The sequence below is a fragment of the Micromys minutus genome (assembly GCF_963924665.1).
Source record: "Micromys minutus genome assembly, chromosome: 1".
Classification (NCBI taxonomy): Eukaryota; Metazoa; Chordata; class Mammalia; order Rodentia; family Muridae; genus Micromys; species Micromys minutus.
Window position 1 is genome coordinate 222,325,491 of NC_137969.1, and position 14,225 is coordinate 222,339,715.

The window sequence follows — 14,225 nt, forward strand, 5'->3', positions numbered from 1 at the left end:
CCTCCATCCCACTCTTTAGGCTTCAAAGCCAAAGACATTGCCTAACAAACAGCTCATAAGTGGAGTAAGGGGGGGCTGCGTTCATTGCTTCCTGCACGGGTCCTGTGATTTTGACTCTTACAGAATCTTATACAGAGTAGACGACACTAAAGGAAAGCACCGTGACTGGATGACATATGCCTATTAGTCAGGGATGGGGGGAGGCTGTTCGTAATATTCATTCTTTAAAATTCAGAGAGGGATTGGAGATTAAGAATGAAGAGTCTAGACTGGAACTCCAGCTCTGCCACTTCAAACCACGTGACCTCATCTTTAAATCTGAATATCCTGCACCATGAACTGTTTCCTCACAGGTTTTCTGTGAGGATTGGATGAGCTAATACTCACAAAATACTCAGAACCTGACATCCAGTGCTCAGTAAGTGTGACTTTACACTAGTTCTTGTTATTGTTACTCTAGTCAGGCACCTCCCCCGACACCTCTAAGCAGAATTCGTTATTCTTCTCCGTACTTTGCCAGTATTTTTCTCAGACCTCTGGCAAAACTGTGATGACATCCTTCCCATACCACCCCCAATCAAATTAGTTACTAGAGAACAGTAAAGTAGTCTTTGAAATCAGGATAGATTTCCTACATTAAGCCAGTTCATCACCATGACAGCGGTAGTCGCAGGTGTTTCTCCTCTCGACTTCTGACTCCAACATTTATCTTTGTTTTCCATGGGGCTGGTCTATAACAGGTGTTCCCTGCAGTTATCAGCATTTTCCTCTCTTTTCCTTAGGATGAAGATGAGGCTGAGTTTGGTCTGGGTCCAGAGGATCTCTGAGTGTCATGGCTGTGAGGCCCTGGGGAGTCAAAGCATGGGAAAGGAAATGGCATCTGCAAAACTGCTGCTCTGTTTCTGGAATGGCCCTGGCTCTTCACAACATCCCAGTCCCACAGCAGTTTGATACTGGGACATTCTTGTTTGGTATTCATATTTCCACCACATGGAAGCCAGGTGGGAACAACTTTCATGTATCCGAGACAGAATTTTAACGTAGGACCTCCTCCTAAGTTTGTGTTCTCTCCACTGTTCAGGGGATGGAAGGAAGCTAGGACTCAAACATACCCTATTCCCCTACTTCTTGTCTATCCTGCTATCCATTCTTTAATCGGTCTCTCTAGTCCTGTCTTCCTCCTGGGTTGACTTATGTATCACCTGGCCATTTTTCTTTACTAATAAAGCATCATGATGAATGTAACCACCACTTCCTGCTGCTGTGTCTTAATACCCTAGCAAGAATTTATTGTAGCTCATAGTTCCAGGATACAGTTCGTCACTGTAAGTTAAAGCTCGGTAGTGGAAGCTTGTGCATTGAATCACATCTATAATCAAGAACAGAGAGGGATGAATAAATGTATACATGCTAGTGCTCAGCTTGCTGTCTTTACTCATAAAGTTTAGGCTCTTCTGCCTAGGGAATGATGTCACTCACACTGGGAAGGTCTTTCAACCCTAATCAATCTAGATAATTACCCATAGGTCGTGCCCACAGGCCAACATGATCTAGACAATCCATCATTAAGACTGTGTACTGACTAGTTTTATGTCAACACAAGTACAGCCATCATCAAGGAGGGAGCAAGTGAGAAAATGCATCTATAAGATCTGGCTGTAAGGCATTAGGATTAATAGGGAAAGGCCTAGCCCACTGTGGGTGCTGCTATCCCTGAGCTGGTGGTCATGGATTCTCTAAGAAAGTAAGCTGGTAGAAGATGGGAGCAAGTGAATGCTCCTATCAGCTCCCTTTATGGCCCACTGGAGAAAGGGTGAATGTCCCTATCAGCTCCTTTTATGGTCCACCTGGGAAAGAAGGTTCTCCGGGCCCCGAAAGATGGTACTTGTATTCCTTTCTAGTTTTCTAAGGGATTCACTATGTGGTTAGGCTGACCCTGAACTCATGAATCTCCTGCCTGCCTCTATCTCCTGGGTGCTGGGAATATAGGATAGTTCTACCATATAGGTATACCCTGGCTATTCTTTTCCTCCGAGTTTCACCAGACTCTCATTTCTCTCATTCTTCACACCTATCCATGGCTGTCTTTTCTTGAGCTCTTTGAATCCATTTGAGATCCTTCAAACAGGTATCCCAAGATAGTTCCCCTCTGAATTGTGACAAAACCCCAATTCTTAAAATAAAAACAGCTACCTGAGGTTGTTACCTGCTATCCTGTATTTGCCTCTTCTTTAGAGCAGTAGTTTTCAACCTGTGTGTTGTGATCCCTTTGGAGGTCAAACAACTCTTTCATAGGGGTCACCTAAGACTACCAGAAAACAGGTTTTTACATTACTGTTCATTTTAGTAGCAAAATTACAGTTACAAAGTAGCAATTTTATGGTTGGGGTCACCACAACACAAGGAGCTGTATTAAAGGGTCTCAGCAATAGGAATGGTGAGAACACACTCTATAGAGACCTCCTGGAACCACGCATCCATCTATCCCACAGATTTGGACCATTCTGTGGTGTTCAGGGCTGTCTATTCTAAGCACCCTGTGGTAGCAAACACCAACAAAAGCCTTTGACAGAACAATTGGGCTTTTAAAACAATTTCAAAGCCTAATCTATTAGTATGGTTAATAATATAGAGATACATATTAATAAGGCAGGTCAGAGCAGCTCCAGTTGAGATGGGCTATGTCTGGAAGCTCAGAGCACCCCACTCTTCACCCTACCTTTCTTCTTCTCGCCCATCCTTGCTCCCCTTTCTTCAGAAGCTGGTAGTAGTTGGCAGTTCTTGCTAACTGTAGTTTGCCGAGATGCAAAATAGCTCCCTCACTGATCTTTCTGAGATGTTACTAGGAAGCAAAAGCCATAGAAAACCAACAGATAGTTTTTAAGCAAGAGCCACATATGCCAGATACAGGTCTTAAAGACAGTGCAGAGGAAAAGGGGGAGGGAGTCCTGTCCTCATGAAACTTATGGTCAAGGAGATAATAAATAAATAAATAAGCAAACAAATAAATAAAAACATGGAATGATAGTATGTGTAATGATAATTACACAGCAGAGAGGGCCATGAAGTGATTGAGGATCATATACTGTGATTGAGGATTAACATCTTAAACAGGCTGGTCAGAGATGCCTTCCCTTACAAAATGATGTGTGAGCAAATGCCACAAGAGTCTGCACTGCAAAGAGTTTGAGAAGACAAATAGCATCCCGTGCAGAACAATACCACATGCAAAGAATCCGAGGCTGAGGAATGCCTGGACTGTGGAAGAGCATGGAGGCTATTCCAGCTGGAAAGGAGAGCAGCTAATGAAGAAAAGAAAGGTTGTGACAGTTTGAATGGTGCATGATCTTGCACACCAGCCAGCATGTAGGTATAACCTAAAGGGAATGGGATAGTTTGAGGGATTTTGAACAGTGAAATGCATGATCTAATGATCTGACCCGAGCAGTAAAAGTACCTATATAGGGATGGTTATTGGAGATAACCAGTGGGTCAAGAGCTTCCCTTGCAGACACAAAGACCTGATTTGAACCCCTAGCACTCAAGTAAAAGCTGAACATGGTAGTACACATCTGTAATCTCAGTACTGAGGTGTAGATCCTGGGCGCTGGCTGGCTAGCCACTTTAGCTATAACAGGATGACTCAGGTTCAGTGAGAAATTCCATCTAGATGGGGACACATACACACACTACTTGTACTATGGACAGAAGTAGAAATGGGGAGACTCCTTAGAGAATACTGAACTCATCTGGGAATGAACATAGGGCTCAGGGGTTTAGGGCAGAGTTATAGATTCTGAGCAACAGATGATGGTTTGTCAGCTCAGAGGGACACACATGTCCTATGCTGACAGTATATGTATGGGATGAAAAGAGAGGGACAGTCAAGCTCATATCACAGATGAGGAAACAAACAATGCTATCAATGTTTCAAGCAACTTTTCAAACAATAATTACAGCAAAACAGATGAACAATTAATTACAACAGTGGAAAGAACAAGATTACTCATGGCCAAGTATGTTTAAAGAATTAACTTATCATTTTCTCTGTCCCCTTTAATCCATGTATACACTCAACCACTTAGGTTTCATTAACGACTAGACGTAAGGTAGACAGTATGGTGCCTCAACACATGCACATTGTAAAATGATTACTACAACTGGGTAATATTGTTTCCGTTATCTTCTCTCCTCATAGGTATCTCTTGCCTTAGTTTGTTCTGTGTTCCGAAATGATGTAAAATGGACTGTCTTAGCAAATTTCAGTCATTATCAGCTGCAGTCATTGGGCTATAGCTTAGATACCCTACACTTTCTCATCTTCCCATTACTTCTTGATAAAACCCCACTTATTTAGCCCCCTAGCACCTTCATAAAGTGTTATTCTCTGTTCCCATGAGTTTCACCCTTTGAAGTTCTGCTGGTGAGAGAGATCGTGCAGCCTGTCTCCCTTTGGCTTCTTTCACTTAGCATAATGGCATGGGTTTATCCATGCTGTCAAAATGGCAGGATTCCATATCTTGGCTGTTACAAAATTCCTACATGAAGTTTTTGCACAGCAAGAGAATAAGTCAACAAATTGAAAAGTCAATCTACAGGAGAAAAGAAAATATTTGCAAACTACATGTGTGATAAGGGCCTGGTATCAAAATATACCATAGAGAATTCATATATCTCAATAGCAAAACAAAATCAAAAGGAGCAAGTGGCATTTGCCAAAGAAGACACGGGTGGGGCCAACAGATGCATAAACATGTTCCCAGCACCACTAAGTGTTAGATATAAATCAGGGTCAGAGTGAGCTGTTACCCCAGACCCTTTAAGATAACTACTTAGAATCCAAAAGACTAGTGTTGAGGGAACCTTTGTGTACTCTAAGTGAGCTTACAAACTGGTACATCAACTGTAAAAATCTAGAAAGTATCCCCCTCACCCCCCCCCAGATTAAAAGCATTGCTGTATGATCCAGCAATTCTCATTCTGGGCATATATCCAAAAGATGTGAAATTAGTATCACAAAGAAATATATGCACTCCTTCGATCACTATGGCTCTACTCACAACAGCAGATGTGATCCTCAGACAATTAGAATTGCAACCACACAACTTCACGTTCTATAAAGGAGAAGTATGTGCTGCTTCATGACCCTAGCCAGGGCTCATTGGCTAAATGTTAAGGAAATTAATGTGCTCAATACAATTTACCCTCCAGGATATAAACAGAACTCAGAATTCCCATTTTAAGTTGAGAAAAAGAAATACAATCCTGAAATCAGCCACTAAAAACAAGAGCCTTGGGGAACATAAAATCATTCATTGCATTTACTCACTAGCAAACTCAGATTAAGTGAGCACCGAATATAAGCACCTCCAAAACAGATTAGGTAAGTAGGTCCCACCTTACTCTGAGGAGACTGTGATATTGTGGGGCCACTCAAGTTGCTGTAATTGGTTTTTATATCCAGGAGCTGTAGTGTAGTAAGTGCACGTTACCATGGAAGCACCATGGAGGAATAGCTTGTAGAGGTGGGAGATGCCCACAGCGGGGCAGTGATCTATCCATACACTTTAGATGAGGCACAGAAGAGACTGGCTCTATTGGCTCGTAGTGCACTGGTGTCTTGTGTTGTTTTTCATTACTGCCTTTCAGAAGGGGATGGAAAGCTAACAGGAGAGGGTATGCATACATAACATGAGACAGATATCCAGTGTGGTCCAAGGTAGCCAAGACTGAAGACTACTAGAGCTCTGGGTCAGGAGAAAAAAAAAAGACTGATATTGGATGTTCAGGGAACCCCAAAGTAAACAGTGATGTGTCTAAGTATTTAACTACCCCTGGCAGAATGCCACCTTTGTGTGATTATGAATAAATATGGCCTCGAGGTCAGAGGTGAAAACCTTCACCAGCCCATCTGTGTGAATCTACCTTATACCCTTATGTGCCTACTTCCATGTGGCTTGTGTGCTGGTTTGTGTGTGTACCCACCTGTGTGTGGCCTATGTACCGTCCTATGCCTGGAAACCTGCTAGTGTCTACCTGCCTAGCAGTCTGTGTGTCAGTGAACGGAGTATGTCTTACCTGCCTATGACTCCTCATGTTCTCTTTAATCTCCATCCTCCTGTGAGCCTCCTCCACTCCTGGCTTTGGGGCTTGGATCTCAAGCTCTCTGACTATACTGTGTTATCTGTGATTCTTGGCATCATCCCGGCACCTGCTCCAAAACCCATTGGATGAGTGTAATGTGAATGAAAAATGACTCAAAAAGAGGCAACCAAAGACATTGAATTGGCATCCTGGCCATGCAAATCTTTTTTTAGGGTAGAGGTGGAGACAATAGTTTTTTTTTTTTTTTTTTTTTCCTCACACTTACCAAGTTCATCATTTAGAGTCCTGAGAGTGGAATGTCAAGAGATGAAAGATGTTCTTGGTCTTCCAAAGAGAAAGATTTCAATAGATAATTAGAGACTAGCAAAAGTATTGACTAAGCTAGTGGAGTGAAGATCTAACAAGTTACTGCTAGAGGTTGCAAAATGCAAACACGCTGGGGTCCCAGTTATCTTGGTATTTTTCCCCTTAGTGTGATAAAGTACTCTGATAAAATCTAATTAAGGGAGAAAGGGTTTATCATGGCTCAAGGTTTAAGGATCCAGGCCACCATGGCAGGGGAGTCAGTGTGGCAGGAGCTGGCCACATTGTATCCACAGCCAGGAAACAGCCATGAAGGCAGACAGACTCCCCTCACTTCTATTTTATACAGTCCCAGATCCAGAAAGGGCCAGGTCCTAATTAAGATGAGTTTTCCCACTTCAGTTAGCATACTCAAGATAATCCTCTAGGGGCACCCGAGACCTAGTTTCTGTCAAGGTGACAGTATTAACCATCACACACCTAGGAAGCTTCTTCTGGGCTTAGCTGTTCGCACAGCCGAAGCAGTCGACTTGCAGAAGCTCATCCAGAAACCAGCGAAAACCTCGGTTACTGTCTGTCTGTGTATTTGTTTCATTTATCACTAGTGTGGGGGATGGCTGTCTGCTTCTGATTGAGAATAAGTGCTTCTCATGGATATAACACAACTCTGCAGCACAGAGGGAGGGAGCCTCAGAAACGTGCTCCCAGCTTCTTCAGGGCAGGTAGAGCTCTGAGATGGGGGACTTGTACTCTATTGACACAAAAGCTTTTCCATCGCCACCTCTAGGGCACTGTTGTGTTTGATCTGACATCTTCATGCCTGAGTAGTTCCAAGTCTCTAGTTCTTTATTTTGAACTCTTTCTTTTTGGAATACCAGAAATATTTTCTATCTCCTGACCATCCATTCTGGGACCTTAGATGAAGAACTTGATAAATACCAGGGGAAAATGTATATGTGTATGTATGTATGTAAGTATATGTGTATGTATGTATGTATGTATTATGTATGTATGTATGTAAGTATGTGTGTATATATGTATTATGTATGTATGTAAGTATGTGTATATGTATTTGAGATTATAGGTGACAAAGCTTTTTCACATTTGCATTTCTCAGATTTTTATACTTTGTTTTAAAGTAAAAATGATATAAAAGCATATGTGTGTATACACATATTTAAAATAGCAACTTCACTTAAAAGTTGTAGTGTATCCATACAGTAGCGTGCAAGCACTGACCATCCTTTCTCAGACCAGCAGTGTAGGCAGGAGAAACCTTCACCAGCCCATGTTCGTGCAGTGTTCATGCTGTCATGAGAAGTGAGAAGAACAAGTTAGGAAGCCGCAGGGACAACATAGCTCTATTTTTATAAAAACAGCAATCGAATGGAAAGACTTTACACCGAAGTTTTAACTATTGCTTTCTCTGAAAGTGGTTGAGATTATAGGTGACAAGATTTTTTTTTTTTGCACGTTTGTGTTTCTCAGGCTTTTTATATCATGTTTTTAAGTAAAAAAAAAAAAAAAAAAAAAAAACTATGTAAAAGTAAAAATAATATGCAAAGTGTCTGATAACATTTCAATAAGTGTTAGCTCCCTCCCACATTCACTTAGTGATTTGATCTCATTTCATGTTTTAAACAGAGAAGTTACATTTAACATTGTACAAATATTAAAGTGAAAATTCTCCTTCCCACTTCAGCCTTCCAGCCACATTCCTATTCCTTATGGGTAGTCAGTGTTAACCATTTCTGTTGTTTGAGACAGGCTTTCTCTTTACAGCCCTGGCTGTTCTGGGGCTCCCTTTGTAAACCAGGCTGGCCTTGAACTCATAGAGACCCACTTGTATCTGGCTACCAAGTGCTGGGATTAAATGTGTGTACCACCACTACCCAGCCAGTGTTAACCACTTCTTACAGGTTCTTCAGGGAAACCTGAGTGCTGTGTAAGCACACCCACTAAGCTGTGAGTGCTTGTGTAAGCACACTCATGGGTGCTTGTGTAAGCACACTCATGCATGGGTGTTTGTGTAAGCACACCCATACAGCTGTGCTCATTTCACTACTGTGTGGAGACCACCTTCCAGGCCCCTTGCTAATTTTCTTTCACACCCCATGTCACTTTTGCTCTTGGTTGGACCCCAAGTGTCCTCCAAAAGCCCATGTGGCAGAGGCTGGGTCCATGTCCAGGTAGCTGTGGGAGCATGGTAGAGGCATCAGGGGGAAGGCCCAGTTGGAGGTCTTTAAGTCCTTAGGAGCGTGCACCCCAAGATTGTGGGGCTGTGGTTCTCTTTCTTCTTCCTCTGAGATCCTGAAATAATCTGTTTTGTTGTTCTGTGTCTTCACTGTGGGGTGCTGCCTCACCGCAGACTTCAAGACCAGGCCAACTAGCCCTGAGCTGGAACTTCTAAGTCAAAACAAATCTCTTCTCTTTATAAACTGTCTAGAGTATTTGTTCTAGCAATGTGAAGGTTGTTACACCTGTGTTCAGAGATATTAGAAAAATATTTAAGTTACCAGCATTGACTTAAACAGTCTCTTATTGGTTAGAAAGAATGCAGCTACAGAGGAAAGGAACATCTGCCCATCCATTCCCGGTCTCCTCTGGGCATAAAACCAGGGCCCTCTTTATAGGCTCCACTCATTTTTATGCCCAGGCATCTGAAGTTGAAAACTCATACCTTCATTTTTAATCATGTCTTTTTTTCCAGTACCAGGGTTAGATTCATTCTGAAGCTATTGTAGTCTAGACTCTAAGACTCATAAGCTATGTGTTTAACAATCTGCTTCTATGAAGCCTTCTGTCTGGTTCGCTGTTTATTTATCTCTGTCTCTCACCCTGAGTCGTCTCTGGAGAAACTCAACCCTCATGCATTCCAGTAGTTTACTCTCCTGACTTCATTTTTCTATGCCCCAATTTTTTTTTTTTATCTTGGAGGACCTGAGAGTCTGAGGACTATGGTACTGTTACTCAGTCTCATACCTGGCTGACAAGATTCAGTGGGTGACAACCAGGGACCACTAGGTCAGGGGTCTGTGTGCTAGTTAGTTTTTGTCAGTTTGATACCGACTATAGTCACCCAGAAAGAGGAGATCTCAGGTGGAATTGCCTCCATCACATTGGCCCATGGTCATGTTTGTGAGAGCATTTTCTCAGCTGTTGATAGGTGTGGCAGAGCCCATCCCCTATAAGAAGAAATATCCCTGGACTTGTAGTCCTGGGTTGTATAGGAAGCAAGATGAGCAGGAATAAAAAGCAACATGCTAGTAAGCATCACTCTGTTATAGTCTCTGCCTCAGCTCCTGCCTCCAGGTTCCTGCCCCCAGGTTCCTGCCTTGAACTTCTGCCTTTAATTTTCCCAGTATTACCTGTTTATGAGTATCTTCTCTTTCTCCCAAGCCGATTTTAATTATGGTGTTTATCACATCAACATAAATCTATCAGGAACAGTCTGGGAATCTGGCACATGCTTGGGAATGTGGCTGTGAGGGGCTGGATGAGGAGAGTTTACTTGTCAGGAGGTCTTTGGGATAGAAGTCTTTGCTGGTAGCTAGGGGAAGGTAGTTGAAGCCTCAACTAATAAGAACAGTTTAATCTTGTCCTCACGTGGGTCCTGGAATTGAGATTCTTTGGGCAGTGGGTGAAGTTCTTAAGTAAAACTGATGCAGAGTGAATACTTACCAATGTGAAGCATTCAATTGGCTTCTGCAGTCTCTTTGGTCATGTTGTAGTTATGCCTCTGTTGCTAGGTCGCTGTCATGTGGAACTTTCCATCTCTATCACCTGGGTCACCCCCCCCCCCACCCCTGCCCCAGTACTCAGCCTATAAACCAGAGGGCAAGTCATTAAAAATCAACAGTTTAAACTGGGATATTCACAGATGCAGGTATCTGGTTAGAGTGACACACAAGAAAAGTTCAATCAATGTTGTCTAAACTGACCTGATCTGGGTCAATGAAATCCCTCGGCAGAACCACAAGGGGAGCCATGTGCCCTCACTCACTGGAGATAATGGCCTTGGGAACAATTATTAGCCTAATTTCTTTTTTACATCAATGCAGATTTGATGCCTGGTAATATATGTGTTGTACCTTTAATGGCCTTTTAATGATGAAGAGGATCAAAAGCATTTTAGATCTGAACCTGCACCATTAGTCTCCATTCCAGAAATTCCCTGTAATTACTGCAGCTGCTTCTCTGAGCCCCGCAAGAGTGACGAGCTTTGTGAATGTATCTGCTCAGTTAATCACAGTCAGCCCAGAGCCCAGGCTGACACAGGTTCCAGGAGGTGGTTGCTGAAGGTGGAGGAAGACAGAATAGGATGATAGAAGGACTAACAATGGGAAAGGGTGAAGGGCTGAGTCGTTCTGGGGTAAACAGTGTCAGGGTCCCTCAGCTGTGGTCCTCTCATCTCTTCATACAGCATCCAGACTTTGCACGACACATGGGTTGCTACAGAAGCTTTTGGGTTCTATATAGGAGATAGACAGGATTTGTGATAATTCGCATTCTCTCCCATTACATTATGAGTATCCATCGGGGCAGGTGAGCTATGAGCTATATGGCTGACACCGGGCTCTTCCTAGGACCAATAGGTGAATATAGGCAGGTAGAGCTCAGTGTGTAGCTCACACAAGCAAATGTCAAAGGAGAATGACATTTCCTGGGAGTGGAGGTATTCAGGTGGTTGCTGCTTGGCCTCTGGACCTTTACCTTCAGGATCTGCTGCCTGCCCTTCCTGTACCTGGGAGACTGATCACTGTATCAATCACCCGGGCTCCTGTGTCCTGACTTCCAGTTGGCTTTAGTCATGGGGAGAATAGGCAGCAGATTCAAGGAATGAGGGAGATATGAGTATTTCTTCTCCACCCCTCTTCCCCCTCTAATATGGGAGCTCTGGCAGTGGGTGGATCCTCTGTCATGAGAAGTTCTGCCTCCAGCTCTGCCTAGGTTCTGGTATCATAGTTTTTCTTTGTCCCAGGAGTAAGGGTATGAGAGCCTGTTACTGCTGATCCCTGGATTCCTCAATGTCCTTATTGAGGAATAAGAATATTCTAAAGTAATCCTTGTCAAATTCAAAACCCCAGCTGGATGTGCCTCCTTTGGGAGCCCTGATAATACAATGGTTGTGTAAGAGACTGATAAATTTAATCAGGATGGTTTCTTTTTCTTATACACACAAGAAGACTCATCATATGAATAGCAAAGATCATTCCCAAGCTTACGTGTTGAAGACTCTGGTTCCAGCTCCTGGGGCTGTTCCAGAAGCTCATGGGAATTTACAGAGATAAGAACTAGAGGAGGTAGCCCAATAGGAGCTTGCCTTTGAAGTACCTATACTGTTCCTTTCTCCTTCCTGTTTCTCTCTGCTGCTGGGCTACCACAAGGTGAGTATCGGTTCTGTGATATTCTGCTTGTCCCTCATCAAAGCAATGGATCCAACCAGCTATGGGTTGAAGTCACTGAGATAATGAGTCCACATAAATGGACCCTCTCCTTCAGCTGTTTTTCTTGGGTATTTATCACAATGAAAAGCCCCAGTTACCTGTACCATTGTCTCTTACGGTCGAATTGAGGCTCTGCTACTCCATTGTGACCGGTGGGGTGAGAGATGATGCATCTACATCTAACTATGTTTCTCCCATAGCTTCTTCCAGCTGGGTTTAAAATGGCAACCGAATCTGCAAAAGCCTTGGATCCTGAGTCGATGACTGGAGGAAAATTGCTCAACTGCATTTAATAGTGATGGTAGTGGAAAGCATATTTTTACTGAGTTATATCACTGAAATTCTAAGGGTGGTATGTTAAGTCAACTGTAGTTAATTACCCTGACTCTTGTAGTAAAAGCATTGAATGAAAGACCACCTAGACCAGTGGCTGTCAGTCTTCTTGATGCTGTGACCCTTTAACACAGTTCTTCATGCTGTGGTGACGCCCCAACCAAAAAAAAAAAAAAAAAGCATTTTGTTGCTTCTTTATAACTGGAACTTTTGCTACTGTTATAAATTGTAGTGAAAATATCCGATATGCAGGATATCTGATATTTGACCCTAAAGGGGTCAGGACACACAGGTTGAAAACCACTATCCTAGAGTGAGGAATTCCTCAAGAAATAAATACAAGGAAGCTTGTAAATGTCTAATGAGAATTTACTAAGAGTGTGGCATCACTTCATTGTGAACACAACAAGGATCTAAAAGTCTGAGCTCTAGAGTTTAAATTACCTACTTCCTGCTATGTGGACAAATTACTTTATCTTTCTAAGTCCTCATTTGTAAATAGGGACTGGTCTTCAGCGGGCAGGTGATTTGCATAAGAAAAAGTTCTTTCTTTTTTCCTCTCAGCTCTGGGCTCTAATCCGAGCTCCTCTAGAAACTGGTAGATAATTTCAATGTAGGCAGGCTTCAACTTTCTAGTGGCCTCCCCTAAACTCCCACTGCAGAATGTGTTTCCCATCACTTGACATCCTGGCAGGGAAGAGATCATCTTAGGGCTCAGGCTTTCTTTAGTCTTCACTTCTCTGGCAGCAGACTGCATAGAGCCGGATACTCTGACCAAGACCCATATAGCGAAGCACAGAAAGGCCTCGACATTTTCCAGGAACCAGTGTTGTATCCTGGAAAGCTTTAGCCAGGAAACCTCCAGCTTCTGCATGAGTCCGAGGCAACAGAAAGCAATGAAGAGGGGGCCTTGTTAGAAACCCTCCAAACACAGGACTCAACCAAGCTGGTGGCTGTGGGGTGAGAGCAGAGCTGGGGAGAGTCAGTCAGCGACAGGTACTATATTTTTTCTCCACTCTTCAGTGCCTCATTGTAGGGCATGGAAGCTCATAAGCAAGGCACTCATTTCCTGTGTGCCTCTGATATGACCCCCAGGGCCAAATAATCAAGAAAAGTGTGTCCTTTCTAAACCCTTTCTCTTTTATGGTCTCACATTATAAACATACGCTGGTTTACCCCTTCCCCACTCACGCTCACCCCAGATGTACCAAAGATCAAATTTAAAGTCTAAGATGTCTGCTATCTACCCAGAAGCACTTTACAGCACATACTTTGTTCTGTTTGTTATTTTAAGAGCTTTATAAATGTTGGGTCATTTTTTTTAGCATAGTTATGTGCCTGTACTGTAAGGCCATAAAAGAAGACTTAGAGAGGGGAAACTTTCCTTGACCATTCACCCCTGGCATGTCTACTGACTCTCCCCAGCTGTTCACACCCCATAGCCGGTTATAATAGTCTCCCCTCCACTAAGTTGTAGGAGAGAGTATGTGTCTTCCTTAGAAACAACAGTAGGCTGGGCTTGGCATTGCCTCTTTTCCTCACTCAGATTGGAGGGCTCATTCTGGAATCCCTCCAGCTCTAGGCAAGAGGAGATGAAGATGCTGGTAACACATGACAGTGTGTGTCACATGACCAACAGAGGTCTCAGGCTGGGGAACTTGTCTCTTCCACTGGCAAGGCATGGGTTAGTTAGTTAAACTCACTAGCTGAGCATTAATTTGCTCATCTGCGCATGACCCCTCTCCCCTGTGCTCACTGCACTAGATTATCTCAGATCGTCCCCCAGCTCACTGATGCCAGCACAAGTGGGGGCACTAGTTCCATTAAAAGGGATAAACAGGGACAGGCTAGTGTGTGGCAGTCTCAGAGGTAGAGGTGAGCCTGGGAAGATTTGCTAGGCAGAGGCAAGAAGCAATGCTCTTGTTACCGTGGTCCTTACAACTGGTAACTATTCATCAAGGCAGAAGAACTCTCCAGGGAACTCTTCCCTTAGAAGATGCCACACAGTCATACCAGTGGATCCACAGGCCACACATG